Consider the following 17,333-nt stretch of genomic DNA (forward strand, 5'->3'; position numbering starts at 1 on the left):
TTTTGTCAATGGTGTTTCATCACAGCAATAGTAATGCTAACTAAAACATTCACTAAATCTGGAGCTAACCAATTGACTAAACTGGCTTAACAGAAAGCCGCAAAGGACTCCCTGTCTCTATTCCCCAGGACCGCGATAATAGGTATGTCATAATACATCCATTTTTCTCCACGAACACTGGGAATCCTACCTTGAGTCCTCATGTTTATACAAAAACAACACTTTACTCATTGAGCTATTCCTCCAGCCTCCACGTCACAACTATAATAATCTGTTTTTATCTATATTTCTTCACCAATTTAAGCAAATATATAGATTAGAAGGTTCACATTGAAACATCTTACATTATGTAATACATCTTAGGTTTTAAAGAAGAAATAAGAGGTAAATAAAAAAGCTTCTTAGATATACTTAGTAACTTAATATATTTTAGTTGCAGTTTCCATCATCATTAATATTAGTGCTAGTCCACTTATCACTGATTGTTTTTTATACATAATAAACACCAAATAATTATGCGGCTATGTCACATCTAGGATATCTTTGCACACTGGGGTAACAGAAAACATTTCCAAAATGGAAGGTAACAGTCTTGCACAGACTTTGTTTATGCAACAAAGATGGTAAAAATTCCCTTCTCTCTATTGCTTCTTCCATTGCCCTCTTATTCTGCCCTCTCTTTCTCTCCCGTCCTTCTTCCTTCCCCAACCATTTGCTTTAAAAAGGCAAAGCAAAATGAAATAAGCAAGGCTTTTTTTTCTTTCTCTTAGGGAATGAACTGAAATTTACAACTAGAACTAAAAGGAAGAACTACATTTAAAAGAATATTAATGTCATGATCATCTTTGGAGTTCATAGCTGGGTGACAATGAAATGAGGATATTTTCAGAGCTCATTCATCTCATTTGTCCCTTTGTTGAGTAGCAGTTTCCTCTGAGATTAAATCCTTCCAGTTTGGGGTGAAATTTCTGAAGACATGATGTCTGTGGGGTGGTGAGAGAGTGGGATGTTCTCAGAGAAAGTGAAATACTTCAGGGAAGCTGCTGCTAGGACAGGAAGTAAGCAACTCAAAATAGCTACACAAAGTCCTTGAAACTAATCAGATTCACTAGGCTCCTCCTTCTCCAAAAGTACGTAAATAGTAAAAACCTGCTGAGAGACTTTCTCGGATGAGCCAGGTCACAAAGAAGAAGCAAAGACTACCTGTGCTGCTTAACAGAGGTTCAGACCAGCTGAGGCACCAAGAAAGGACACTGTCCACTCTGTTTACGTGCCCGCAGGTGCTGCTGTGTGTTTCAGAGTCCCTCTTCTGAGCTGTCACCGCGTGGGTGGGCTCCGGTGGTACAGCTCTTTGAGTCATTTCCGCTCCTGCAAGTTAACCCTCATCCGTGTTCCTGCAAGTAATCTCCAACCTGCCCCCTTTTCCCCACCATAGTTAACTGGTTCACAAAGTTGAACTTTGGTCAATTGTGGTCTACCTTTCTGGGGTGAGTTGGATGAGTATGCTGTGTCTCCCCAGAGAATTTCTGTCTCATGGCACCCTAGTGATCTTTAGCGACAGCACTCCTGCGCCTTTGTAGCCTGGTTGAGCTTGCATGCAAAAGCTTACAGAAGCATTTATGTTTCTGGTTTGTATCACCCTCCCAAAATGTTGGCTTTTGTAAAATGGTAAGAGTCAGATGTGTGACTCTTTCTACAAGTTAAAACAGAGGCCAAGGACTGAGAGATGGTTAGCTGGACATAATATTTGCTGAGTTTAGACCCTCAGACCCCACATAAAACCCAACAAAACTGTCTTTGGCAGCTCCTTATTATTCGGCTTGAACCCAATAGTATGATCTTAAATTCTTTGTCTTCTATGTTCCTCACTCCCAAAGATTCTCAGTTATATTGAATGTGTAACACAGAACTGAGGAATCTATTCATCAACCTCAATAATAAATGATGTCCAGAATCAATAACCCATGCTTGTTGGGTCTGAGTGGCTAACCTATGACAACTCTCAAAATGCCACAACTATTTCCTCTCAATACTATGTCAATCTCTTGTGCTGCATTTTAAGTCTTTGGATGTTGTTTGCAGGCCTATAAACCTAAACAGCATACATTATTCAGTCCTACGTTCATTTAAACGGCTTATGTGATGCAGAAACTTTAAATTTAGGACGAATATGAGACCCACACCAGGAGAGGGGGTGATCTGTGAATGGCACCGAGCATTTTCCATGAATTTTATCTTGCAGGGTTTTACAGTAGTGTAACTTGTACAGTTTTTCTAATGCTAAAGAAATACACTTGCAAAATGTACCATCTGTACTTTGTGTGATTAGGGTTCAAATGGAATGCATGTCAAATTTTGACTCCTTTTATTTTCATGAAAATGAAAAGGAGTTTCCCTTCTCCCTCAGCTTTATGAGGGAATCAATGGAAAGTCATCCACTGCACAATCTTCTCCTAGAAAGTGATAAATATTTACAGTGGATAATGAGATTTCATGTCAAAAATTGATGGTATTTATTGTGTTTTAATAAAGGCAGATTTGAAAACATTAGTTTTATTAAACAAAAAAAACAGAATATTGTTTTAAAAATTGCCATTTTCATCTTTACTTTTCCTGTGGAGACCTTATATACAAAGGCAGATTTTTAGCTAACTATATTACTATGGAAATCAGCTCCTACTGAATAGAAATGGTACAAAATAATGGAAACACTAATACGTCTTTACACATTGTATTATTCATCTATCAATTACTCTCCCTTCTGTGGAGCTCACTCCTCCAGGCCGTGCTGCTTAACAGTCATATATTTTCTAATATTTATTCTCTATTTCTTTCTTCCATTTTGATCCTAAGAATTAACTAAAAAGAATATTTAAAAGGTCATGCTGTCCTTTGCTGTGCAAATCTGGGAGATAAGGCTGTTACTAACACATTTTCTAATTTTTTGGGTAAATGTTAAGGGAACATTTGGTCCTATGAGAATCTTGTCTCAAACAGGCCAGCTATGTTACAGGTGGTGGACCTGTAACCAAGGGTCACCTTCCTGACCCCTGGTTAGGCCCTCTGACCGCAGAAACAGCGAGTCCTAATGACCATTGCTGCAGACTGACTTACAATGACACTTTGCCTGTTGAAGAGCAAAGGGAGCTGTGTTGGTTAGCTCTAAGGGACATTTTGACCCAACATAAAGTCTTCTAGGAGAACATTAATAATATAGAACAGGTTATCCTATGGCATGTTTGCTAATTCGTGTAGATGGACTCTGCTCACAGTGGCCAGCACCATTTCATGAACTTCAACCTGAACTGTATGAGAAGATAAGAGAGGCTGAAGCAAACGACTGCCTCGAGTTCCCCTCAGTGATGGACTGTCACCAGGAACTGCAAGCCAAATAACCCTTTTCTTCCTGTCAGTGCTTTTGGACAGTATTTTGTTTTGTTTTGTTTCACTTTTAACAAAAGCAGCTATGGAACAAATGAAACTAGGACAATGCTTTAAGTTTTGACCTAGAGAGAGTAATGGGTCTTACAGTCATGGATGACAACAAAGATAACCAAGGACTCTGCATCTGACTGAGACTTGCTCAGATGCTTCTCAGTTTATGGTGTAAAGTAACAGAGATGGTTGACTGCTGAGCACAAAAAACTAAAAGGTGTGGTGCTCTGTGGAGTCTCTTTCAAAACAAAATGTGCGACTAGGAAAAAAAGGTAACAGAATAAGCACAGTAAATAAATTTAATACAAATCTGTCATGGCTGAAGAGATGGCTGAGAGGTTAAGAGCACTGGCTGCTCTTCTAGAGGATCCAGGTTTGAATTACAGCACCCACATGGTAGCAGCTCACAACTGTCTGTGACTACAGTTCCAAGAGCTTCACTCTCCTCTTCTGACCTCCATTGGTACTGAGCACACACATGGAACATAGACATACATGCAGGTAAATTATACACATAATATTATACTTATAGATAGATACATAGATAGACGATAGACAGATAGATAGAAGTATGCTAAATGCAACCAATGCAGCACTCAATCTGTCCTTCAAACTGCACAATCATGTGGCACTAGTCTTGTCCTTTTTCTCTTATGTAACCTGTTATTCTTCATGTCCCATTCATTTGCTCATTCTTTTGTTTGTTTTGGTTTTTTTTCAATGCTGGGAATCAAACCCAGGGCCTCACACATGTTCAGCAGCTGTTCTGCTCTGAGATACCCACCCCCAGCATCATCCATGCTAAATTTGAAAAACCCCTCACATTAACGTCTTTCTGGTAGGTAAATAAATTTATGTTGTTCAAGAACAAAAAGAAAATGTACAATTATTTACAGTTAAAAACCTTGTACCCAGCCCTGCCTTTATCGAACCTAGTTCCTTCCTGATTCGTAGGCCCTGGCAGATGACTGGCTACTGGCTTCAGCTTTCGTTATGTTGTTATGTCTCTATATAAGCAAGAATGTCTGTGCACACATGTTCTGTCCTTCCACTGTAAACCGTAATACACATAGCTTGCCATTGGAAAATCACTTTATGCTTAAATATATAAAAGTAAAAGTACACACAAACTCATCTATACAATGTATCAATCCCAATAAGCTCTGTGTATCTCTACTGTTTCTCTTCCCTTTCTTAAAACGCAATGTGTTTCTTCATAAGAATGTACATAAAAGTGTTTGTCAATAATTGTGTAGAGTAGTTTATGGCAACTTCATGTAATTAGTTTTAAACATTTTCTTCTATAAGCCCCAATGCATGCATTATTGTTAACTTCAACAAGTATATTTATGATGTTGAGGTCATGAATGGATAGCTGGGTTAAGTGGTAACTATATTTATAATTTTAACAAGCTATCATCTGCTGAAATTGTAAAATTACTCTGTACTACTTCTGCTTGAAGGAGTGTCATCCTTGGCATATACAGACTCAGTGCTTTTGAAATGAAAGCAGCTATCAGACTATTTGATTTTTGTTAACACTAGCCAGTTGTTTTTAGCATATATTTTAGTATTTTAATAAGATAATTAACTGCTCAGTATTTTAAGCTACCTGTATTTTCTTTCTCTTAAAGTGTATTTTCATATAAATACATGTATATTTTCATATAAAGCTTTTATTTTGTTTTCAATTTCTAGTTCATTATAAATCAATCATAGGAGATACTTACCTAAACAATAAGACTTAAATACAAGTTTTAATTTGTAATCTTTTATTGTTGCTAGTATAATTTTATTTTTCACACATGCAAGTTTCTCATAATTGAATTTATGAATTATTTCTTTTATGGTGTTTAGACTTTGAATCATACATTTTCCTCACTCCAAGAGTTCAGAGATTTAATGTGGGTTGATTAGTATTTGTTTAATTTTTTTTGAGAATTTCTTAAATTCATACAACAAAATAAAATCAAATTTAACAATTTACTTTGACCAACTTCCTTCAATTTCATTTTTAAAATATTTTTCATCTAAATGTTTTGTTACTGTTGGGTTTCTATGGCATACAATATACCTGAATACAGCTTTTTTAAGTTTATTTTTTATTTTCGATATTGTAATTACATAATTATAACATTCCTTTCCTCCCTACAGTCTCCCATATACCTTTAAGGTTCATGACCTCTTTTTCATTAATTGTTGTTACACACATGTGTGTGTGTGTGTTCTTATATACATAAACACAACCTGCTCAGTCTATATAATGCTACTTAGGTGTATGTTTTAGGGATGAGCATTTGTATTGGATAAGCAATTGTTGAGATCTTCCCTGGGGAAGACTATTTCTTTCACTCCCAGAACTTCTTAGTTGTCAGTAGTTGTTTGTGTAGGGTGATCTCCTTGTCTTCTTCTATGGGGGGAGGGGTAACCTAAGTTGCCTTTGGGTATAAGGATACAATTTAGAATGTAGTTAAGGTATTATTCTGGTCTAGCAAAGTGGTCTAATGTCTTGACCTTAGTAGCTCTGGAATGCTGGTTGGGTTTCCGGTATCAGAAATTATTTTCCTTCTGTTGAGTGGGCCTTGACAAAATTAATCTGTTGATATTCTCAATACTCTGTTTTTTACATATAGCCACTCTACAAAAGCTTGTATGTTAGCCTTGCTATTTTCCAAGGCAAACTACAGCAGATGTGAGACCTTTTATTTCTCAGCTATTTTCATTTGTTCCACGTGAGAACATGGGGTGTATTTCCAAATCTTTGCATACCACACAGCTGTCAAAGGATGCTTCACTGGCATTCTAGGCCTAAAAACGTGGATGGTCTGTTCTGTTGCCACCATCCCTTTTCAAAGGAGACCCTCTCAATTCAGCCTGGCAGTTCTAACTGGGAAAGGGTGTACAGCCACCCAGGGACTTCGGCTTTCCTTCCATCCTGTCAGGCTTTCCTCTCACTTCTCACAGGTCCACAAAGAATCCAGGTATCTTCTCTATAACGTGTTTAATCATCCCCAGTGAATTCTCTTTCCCATGTGAAAATTATCACCTTCCTTTCTCTGTTTCTCCCTCTCTTTGCTTGAGAAATATATCGTATATGATCCCCTTTGTTTCTGATGAGCTTTAAAAACAGATATTCTAAGATGATGAGAAAGATTGAAGAACGTTTTTCTCCCTAATTCTAACTCCAAAGCAATTTCAGTATTTTAAGCACCAAAAATTTGTTAAGACACATCAGAAAATCATTCAGAGGCCTCTGTGATTTACTTTCCACTAACTAAGACTACTGTTCTGTGTTTATCGTAGTGTAATTTGAGCACCGAGGAAAAGAGAAGGCAAATTCAGTCATAAAATTGCATTAATTAATATTAAATGTGGTGTAAGATATTGTGCCAGTTTAGGCTTAATAGAATAGAATTGAATTATCAGAATAGAACTGGGGGTATTTTAACTAAAAAATATAACAATATTGCTATGCTTCTTTTCAGTAAGGAAAGTGATAATTAACATAGAAATTGCCAATAAGATCTTTCCAGAAAAAAATGAATTATTTCATTATACGTTAATATTGTGATTAAAATGTAAGAAAAAGAAAATAACAATAAAAGAAATAATTTTCAAAGTATGACAAATCTCTTGTGAATAAATGTTCATGAACATTTTCCCTCCTTTGACTTTCCAAGAAAGCCATGTAGAGACACTACCTACACTTACCTCTTCTTTCTCCAAGAAGAAAAGGAGCTGCTGGCTCATTCTGTTTTGAGAGTTGTCATAAGGACATACTGGGACTTAGCAAATGAGAGACTAGATATATGTGTGACTTGGAGGCTTGGGACAGCAGCATAGAAACAGAAATAAGTTCCCATAGCTGCTATGTCTGCTCTTCAAATAGAAAGGTGCATTCTTCTCTGCAGGGAATGTTCCAGCATGCTGCCTCCTTGCAGACATTGGAGACTCTGGCTCCTGGGAAGTTTCAGAGATACCTCAGTCTTAATGCTCAGCAAGGAATCAAACCTGGGCTCTACACGCATCTCCAAGGAAGGAATTCATTCAGTCTTCGCTGTAACCCCAAGACCCAGGCTGTTCTGGCTGGTTACCCTTTTAAGAGGTCAGCTATTGTCAGAATTCATACTATGTAGGGTCTCCTGTGAAGTCCTTGTGAGATTTACCTCTAGGACTTCTGTAGGTTCGTCGTTTTCGCACACGCTGATGCCAGTTGTGTGAGTGCCACAGTCAGCATGCTGGAATTGAGCTGATGTCTCCATGCATGCACTGTGCAAGTCTATACCACATCCTGGCTCAAGCCAGATGCTCTTGGCCGGAAACGATTGTTACTAATACCAGGGGTCCTTGCCAACAACAGAGTTGGTTCACCATTGCCAGAAAGGACCTCCATCAGAGAGAATGCTATTGTTTTATTATTTACAAGAATAGCTGCTTTATATGGAGAAAGAAAAAAACCCAGAATTTCCAAAATGATCCTGTACAACAATAGATCATCTGGAGGCTATCTCCATCCCTGATCTCAAGCTGTATTACAAAGCAATAGTGATAAAAACTGCATGGTATTGGCATAGAAACAGAATAGTGGATCAATGGAACCGAACAGAAGACCCAGAAATAAACCCACACACCTTTGGATACTTGATTTTTGACAAAGAAGCCAAAAAAAGACAGCATTTTCAACAAACGGTACTCGTCCAACTGGATGTCTACATGCAGAAAAATGAAAATAGATCCGTATTTATCACCCTGCACAAAACTAAAGTCCAAATGGATCAAAGACCACAACATAAAACCAGACACATTAAATCGGTTAGAAAAAAAAGAGGGGAAGAGCCTTGAACTCATTGGCACAGGAGACTACTTCCTGAACAGAACACCAACAGCACAGGCTCTAATAGCAACAATCAATAAATGGGACTTCATGAAACTGAAAAACTACTGTAAAGCAAAAGACAATGCTGTCAAAACAAAACGACAGCCTACAGACTGGGAAAGTATCTTCACCAACTCTATATCTGACAGAGGGCTAATATCCAGTATATATAAAGAACTCAAGAAGTTAAAAAGCAACAAATGAAGTAATCCAATTGAAAAATGAGGTACGAAGCTAAACTGAGAACTCTCTGTAGAGGATTGCAGAATGGGAGAAAAGCACTTAAAGAAATGCTCAATGTCCTTAGTCATCAGGGAGATGCAAATCAAAATGACCCTGAGATTTCATCTCACACCCATCAGAATGGCTAAGATCAAAAACTCAAGTGAAAACACGTGCTGGAGAGGTTGTGGAGAAAGACGAACCTTCCTCCATTGCTGGTAGGAATGTAAACTGGTACAACCACTTTGGAAATCAATCTGGTGCTTTCTCAGACAATTAGGAATAGTGCTTCCTCGAAATCCAGCTATATCACTCTTAGGCATATATCCAAAATATGCTCAAGTACACATACAACAAGGATATTTGTTCAACCATGTTTGTAGCAGCTTTATTTGTAATAACAGAACCTGGAAACAACCCAAATGTCCCTCAACGGAGGAATGGATACAGAAATTGTGATACTTTTACACAATGGATTACTACTCAGCAATAAAAAACAAGGAAATCATGAAATCTGCAGGCAAATGGTGGGACCTAGAAATGATCATCCTGAGTGAGGTATCCCAGAAGCAGAAAGACACACATGGTATATACTTACTTATAAGTGGATATTAGACCTATAAGGTAAGTAGCATAAACATACTAAAATCTGTACAGCTAAAGAAGCTAAACAAGAATGAAGACCCAGGGTAAGAAGATTAATCCTTAAACAAACAGGATGGACATTGGAAGCAGGAGAAAATGAGAAGCAGGATAGGAGCCTACCATAGAGAGCCTCTGAAAAACTCTACCTAGCAGTGTATCAAAGCAGATGCTGAGACTCATAACCAAACTTTGGGCAGAGTACAGGGAATCATCTGAAAGAAGAGAGAGTTAGTAAGACCTGGAGAGAACAGGAGCTCCACAAGGACCAAATATATCTGGGCACAGGGGCTTTTCTGAGACTGCTTCTCCAATCAGGGACCATGCATGGATACAACCTAGAACCCCTGCTTGGACACAGCCCATGGCAGCTCAGTATCCAAGTGGCTACCCTAGTAAGGGGAACAGGGATTGTCTCTGGCATGAATCTATGGCTAGCTCTTTGACTTCCCCAGCTCCCAGTGGGAGCAGCAGACTAGCTAGGCCACAGAGGAGGACATTGCAGCCAGCCCTGGTGAGACCTGATAAGCTAGGGTCAGATGGAAGGGAAGGAGGACCTTCCCTATAAGTGGACTTAGAGAGGGGCAAGGAGGAGATGAGGGAGGGAGGGTGGGATTAGGAGAGAATGAGGAAGGGAGCTACAGCTGGGACACAGTGTAAATAAACTGTAATTAATATAAAAAATAAAAAATATATAAAAAAGAATAGGAGCATACAGTGGGCACCACATGGTGTGGTCTACACCACACTTGGTGGAGCCACAAAAGTGTATTCCCACTGTGCAACCTCCTGAGAAAATGAGTCTTTTTGTCTGTACCATGACACACACTGCACCCATAAGCACCAGTTATAACCAAAGAAAATATAGGGAGAATGCTTTACAGTACCAATGTGAAAAAAGCCAAGATGTGTGACAAAGACACACATTCCTGAAAGGGCTACTCGTTACCAAGATCACACCATTAAAGTGGTTGAGAGTAATGCCGCCCCAGATTGGAACACAGAAATATGGAACAGATACACGAACATGATGTCACCAGAAGAATACAATAGCTCCCTAGGAAGAGGTTCCAAAGAAAATGAGGTTGATGGGTACAAATGGCTCAGTGGCATTTGCTGTGCAAACCTGGTGGCGGGAGTTTGAGCCGCAGCACCTATGCAAAGATAAAAGGAGAGAACTTAGTCTAGAAAAGTTGATGTCTGACTTCCAAACATGAACTATATAACATGCGTATACCCACACCCCTCATGCACGCACACACACAAGCACATACACGCACGCACACACACACACTGATACACAAATAAATTCTTTAAAGTGGCATTACTGAAACAACTGATAAAATGTTTAATGATTATTAAAATGATAACAGATTTGACTGAAGTTAAGAAAATTATGCATGATGTGAGTTAGAAATTTAGTTAGACATAGAAACCAAAAGGAAAAAAAAACACTATAAATTCAGAAAATGAAAAATTTCAGTTTAGTATGAAATTAAAACTTTGAGCAACAGGGTACATAAATCAGAAGAAAGAAAATTTGATATAGGACACAAGTTTTTTGTAGTATCTTTATAAACCACAACAGTAATAAAAAAATAATGAGTTGAAAAAGTATTCAAGACTTTTGAAAGACATTTAATTGAGAAAATATCTTCTTCTCCTCCTTTCCTCCTCCTCCTTCTTTAAATAACAGGAAGAAAATTAAAGGAAAGGAATAGAAAATCTATCCAAAGAAATGATAGCTGAAAACTTTCTAAATATTAGAAGAGTTGTGGACATCAATGTGCAGAAAATCTACAGATCCCCAAGTAGATATGACCAGAAAAAAATCCTCACCTAACTTATTATAATTAAACTATTAAAAGCACAACACAAAGAGATTGAAAGTAAAATGATCCAGGGTTGACAACCCCTACTAAACTACTGATAATTTTCTCAGTAGAAACTTAATAGGCAAGGAGGAAATGGAATTTCCATAGTTCACACTGTGTAAGGAAATAACTGCTAACAAGGAATATTTATATCCAAAAATCTGTCCAGAAATGAAAAAGTACTTTTCAATATAAAAAAATGAGAAAATTCATACCTTATCACCAGAACCAGACTACTTTTACAAAAGTAGCTGAAGAAATCCTATACTAAGAAGAAAAAGAAAACTATTACAATGATGAAAACATGCGAGCATATAAAGCCACTAATTAGGTGGGTACACAAAAAGAGGTAGAATGCTTAGGTCTTCCTTGTGCAATAATCCATGAAACCATAAAGATGAACAGGCAAGGCAGAGAACAAACAATATCAAGGGGAAAAAAAGATGGCTATGTTTTAAAATATGTTAAATATTTGAACATGAAAGGATTAAACTCCCCAATTAAAAACATGGGCTATATGAATGGGTACAAAAACAGGACACCGTCAACAAGAGTTGTGTAAGCTGAAGTCAGACCAAATCACAGCATGAAAACAGGAGATGGGCACAAATTTTCATACCTAAAAGAAGAGCTATTGACAACTGATAGCTACTAGGAGAAAGTCAGTGTTCTCTAAGGTATGACCCCTTTTCGATTAACTATACTCCAGTGAATGACTATACAGCCATGAGTATGGGAAGCACATATCGGACTCATTAGGCTATTTAAAAAGCAAAAAGAAGGCAAAAAGTTGGGTAGGCACAGAAGTAGTGGATCTGAAAGTCACAGAAGTATGGGAGGGAAACAGGATCAAAATACAATGTGCAAGGCTCTCAAAGAATTGATTTTAAAATGAGGAGAAAGGGCTCCAATGATATGCTGCCTACAGGAAACTCATTCTACCCATAAAGAAAAAATAGACCCTGAAAACAAGAATATAAAAAAGATATTCCAGTCAAATAGAAATTAAAAGCAACCAGAAGTAGCAATTCATATATCAAGCAAAACATATTAAAAGTTAAAAACTACAAAGAGACAGAAAAGAGACATTACATATTCATCAAGAAATCAGTTCAACAAAAAGTATACCGATTGTAAATGCATGAGTCTTTGTGTTAGTTAGTTTTAACTATCTGCTTGATACAATCTAAAATCATTTGGAGAGTCTTTAAAAGGAATCAAGTTGCCCTATGAGCATGTCCTAATTTTTTTTTAATCTTCAACAGATTTATTTTTAAAAGAATGGCCTAAGGAAGAAAAAACGGGGCACAGAACTATGGACTAGTAAATAGTTACAAATGTAAGCTGTTTTACTAATTATTTTAGAGCTGCAAACTCATACAAGAGGATGATGATGCCCTGTACAAAACACAACAGATTCAAATGAGGTGTTCCCTTAGCAAGGCTGAGGATCCAGTCTCTAGTATTTGGAAGTTAGGATGCATTTCTTGGTTTTGGATGGATCACTGAGTGTTTGACACAGTCCACGTTTTAATCAGATTTGAACAGAAGAATGGCTGACTGACCCAGGTAGAAGGAGAAGTGTTTGGTTTCATGTGTCACATAACTACCAAAGTTCCATCCCACAATACAGTGCCAGATGGAGCCATACTTCTTGTCAAAGTCCTTCTTAATACTTTGTACTTCTCCAATGACTAAGTAGTGTGCTTCTCTGAGTCTCGTTACATCTCTCCCAACAGTCTGCATTTTTTGATCACTGTCTTCCAATCGCAAATGGTTACCATGGTGCACGTAATATATTTGGATGTGCACACACACATATACATACTAAAATGTTTAAAATAAGAAAGATTCAAAGAAACAATGTATTGATTTATCAAGAACCCTTGAAAATCAAGAATAATGATTAATGATATAAGTAAGTCTTACTAAGTCAGACAGAAGGCACTGAATTTGATGCCTACAACCATATAAGAGCGGTGAGACAGAAAGGGAGAGTGAGAGAGGAGGAATAAGGTAAAATGAATGGGAGAGAGAAAAGGAAGAAATAAGGATCAAGCCATACTTAATAAAAGGAAAGAAATAGCAAAGGTCAGCATGGAAATAAAATATATACCTAGAAAATACAAAATGCCAAATAACAAATATTATTCTATTGAAATTATAAATAAAATCAATAAGTTTTTAGCTAGACTAAGATAAAAGAGAGAAGAACCAAATGAATACAACTGAGGAAGTAAGGCCAAGTGAGATGGTATTTTTCCACTGAGGCTGACGACTTGAGCTAGATTCTAGGACCACATGTTAGAAGGAGGTAAGTAACTCCCTCAATTTGTCCTCTGATCTCCATGTGTGTGCTATGGCATAATCGCATCCACAGACAGACACACACACACACATACACACACACCCCACAGAAGTAATGACATTTTTATTTTTTTTAATTTTTGTTTTTATTAATTACAGTTTATTCACTTTGTTTCCCCTCTGTAGCTCCCTCCCATTTCCCCTCCCAATCTCACCCTCCCTCCCTCTTTCCTACTTGTGCCTCTCCCCCAGTCCACTGATAAGGGAGGTCCTCCTCGCCTTCCCTCTGATTCTAGCCTATCAGGTCTCATCAGGAGTGGCTGCATTGTCTTCCTCTGTGGCCTGGTAAGGCTGCTTACCCCTCAGGGGGAGATGATCAAAGAGTAGGCCTATCAGTTCCTAATGACATTTTTAAGTAAGACATTATTACTGAAATAGATATAAAAAGGACCCTTAAAAATATTATGAAGTTCATTCTAACAAATTGGGGAAAAAACTTAGAATGAACTGGAAAATTCTGAACACTTCTTTTGCTAAAATTAAGCCACAGATACAGATAATCTAAAAAGATCAACAGCAAGGGTATGAGATTAAGTATCTAACAAGGCTCTCTGGGCACAGGGAAGTCCACAGTCCCCTACTGCTGAATTCTATCAGACTTCCAGAAGAGGAGCTACTGCAACTCTGCCTAAGCTCTTCTTCCAGCAGAGGTGCTGGGGGCCAGGACACCCAAATGATGCTCTGCAAGGCCAACTTGAGAACTGAACAGAAATTTCACATGTCTTTCCCATGAAAGCCCTCATGAAGTAGGTAGTCCTAACAGACTGCAGGTTCACAGCAAGACTAGTTCAAACAAAAAATTGTCCATCTGAGCCAAGTTACCAATGTATAGAACTGATAGTTGCTTTTAGAAGGTTTGTGAACTGAGTGGGTCATTGCATCCCTGTTCAATTCTGAGCCGCACTCCCTGGTGGCCTTCTTTTCACTCTCATCGTAGCTAGACATTGTTTTCAATTCAATTTCCTGAACACCACTGGTCTTATCCTACAGTCCCTTATTAAAAAATCCATGAGTGATTGCAATGGTTTACACATGTAATCCAACCACTTGGGAAGCTAAAACAGGAACATTGCAAGTTCAAGGTCATCCTAGATTACCTAGGGAGACTCAGTTGCAAAACAAATAAAAACCAAAAACCAAAAACACAGGAAACCTTCATTGGGTCTTGTCTGCCCATGCAGTAGGGCCTCAGCAATGCTAATCTGATGCTTGAGGCCTTTCACAATGTTCCTACAGCTCAAAAAATAAATGCATAATTTCTACTTTATTTCACCAAAGCCTGTTATCAAATTCTGGACTATGAAGCTCTGTTGATTGAAAAGCTATTATTTATTTAATATACCTCACTCTAAAGTCCTAAGTATAGTACATTTCTTTTCTTAAGGTGTGTGTGTGAACTATGCATATTAGGACAGAAGAGAGTGTGTGATCCCTGGAGCTGGAATTACAGGTGGTTGTGAGTCGCCTGATTTGAGTACTGGGAATAAAACTCTAGGTCTCTGAAAGAGCAATAAGCTTTTTTTCTTTTATTTGTTAATTTAATTTTTTACAGCCTGAGCCTAGCCCCCTCCTCCTTCTCCTCTAGTCTTGCTCTTATGATCCTTTTCCCCATTCCACCATCTCTTTTTCTCAGAGAAGGGAAGGCCTGCAAGGAGTATCACCTCACCCAACACCTCAGGTTTCAGCAGAACTAAGCACATACTCACCCACTGGGGCTTGACAAGGCAGCCCAACTAGGGGAAAGGGATCCATCGGCAGGCAACAGAGTCAGAGACAGCCTCTACTCCCATTGTTAGGTGACTTACATGTTGACCATACTACACATCTGCTACACAGGTGTAGGAGTCTAGGTCCAGTTCATGTGTGCTCTTTGGTTGGTGATTCAGGCTCTGTGAGCACTTATGGGCCCAGGTTAGTTGACTCCATAGGTCTTCTTCTGGTGTCCTTGATCCTTCTTCCTCCCACTCTTCCACAGAACTCCTCTTGCACTGCCTATTGTTTGCCAGTGGGTCTCTGCATCTGTTACCATCAGCTGCTAGATGAAGCCTCTCAAAAGACAGTTATGCTAGGTTTCTGTCTGAAATCATAGCAGAGTACCGTTAATAGTGACAGGGGTTGGTTCTCTTACATGGAGTGGGGTTCAAGTTGGCCTAGTCATTGTTTTGTTTTGCCATTCCCTCAATCTTTGCTCCATCTTTACCCTTTTAAACTAATAATCCAATTCTCCAGCCCCTGTAAATTTCTTTAAAAATTGATTCTAACACAACTCAAGTTTTAAAGAACATATGGAAAAGTGCCAGGTTGATAGCACAGGCCCATAATGCCAATGCTGGAAAGGGGAAGCTGCAGCAGTAGATCTTCAGTTCCAACCTGGGCTCTGTACAGACCCTTCCTCAGACAAATACACAAATACGAATGGCGAGGAGACACAGTCCTCATTATTGTTGACATGTTTGATATCCATACTGTCTGCCTTGGTGTAAAACAATTTCCTCTACACTGTAGTCCCCATGTTGTCATATTCAAGTGAATAAACACAAATACATTGCAATAATGCTAACAATCTACTCAAATGTATCCCAGTTCTTTGAGAATCCCTTGAGACTCAGTGAACCACAGAACCACTCCTCTGGAACATCCCTAGAAACCACTATGTCTCTCCTTACAACAACAACTGTTTTCTTTGCTAGTAGAATATATGCAGTTTAAGGGCAAGTCAGCATTTACTGAATTTTTTATAGCCTCCTTTTGCTAGTCCAAGCTCAATCTCTAATTAAAATATCTACTGGGCAACACAGAATATGTATTTATTAGCCAAATGAAAACTACATGGATAATAAACCCCAATTTCTAACTCTTCATTTCCACTTGGTTACTAAAGAATCCTGTGACACTGGAGAACTCACGTAGACTCTTATCAATGTCCAATGCCCAAGTGGAGGAGACAATGGAGTTGTTAATCTTTGAGGTAAACTTTAAAATCAACTCAGGGTATTATTAACACTGTTTCTTTTGAGAAAACTCACTTGAACTTGACCTATTTCAAACACTGTCTGAAAGCAGAATTGCACAGTGACCTGATTGCTAGGCTTCCTTATCTTGAAATGTGCTGGCTCAGCTGTGAGGCAACATAAAGCACGAGGTACAAAAAAAAGCCCTTGGAAAGCCTCTCTGACTAACGTGCTGGTGAGTATTACTGCGGTGACTATCACTCAGACAGCTTTACAATACGTGTACAGGATGAGGAAGACTAGACACATCATGAAACCAAACTAATCATGTCTACCTCCTTCACGCTGGAGCCAATGCAGCCTGTCTTACAGGAAGTGATAGGTGTTACTATAGCAATGTAAATCACTCAAGAGTTTGATTCAAAACTTTTTTTATTAACTAAAACTTTTATTAATAAAAGTAGATTAAAAGCATATTAAGAATTCAATATTTTAAAGAATCGCCCTTAGGAAAAAGGCATACAGTGGTTTGTGTTGGCTGTGCCGATATATCGTGATTAACACGAGCGATCCAGATTCTCAAGCCTCGCGTCCCTGTATTATAGATGATCCATTCAGTGCAATTGCTTTCATTCAGTGAGTATTTGTTTCAGTTCAAGTTGGTGTCTGATGTTGGAAAAAGCAGTTCTGCTCAAAGCTTTAGAATAACTGGACTTCGCCATCAACTACAGTTTGTGTGTTGGTTGACTTTCCCACCAAACTCTCTCACCATAATTTTCTCAACTAACTAAAAATGAGAACAGTATAGACCACTTCCTAATATGTTTAAAAGTCACCAGCAGGATGATCACATTACCTTTGTCCTATTTCTTCAATCCATGCTACTTCTTCTGACTGAATTTAACATCAACTATTTATGAGGTATAATGCTGTAAAATACTGATGAATTATGGTTGCATTCCTACA

This window comes from Psammomys obesus, unplaced genomic scaffold (assembly GCF_907164565.1).
Source record: "Psammomys obesus unplaced genomic scaffold, mPsaObe1.curated_primary_1811, whole genome shotgun sequence".
Lineage (NCBI taxonomy): Eukaryota > Metazoa > Chordata > Mammalia > Rodentia > Muridae > Psammomys > Psammomys obesus.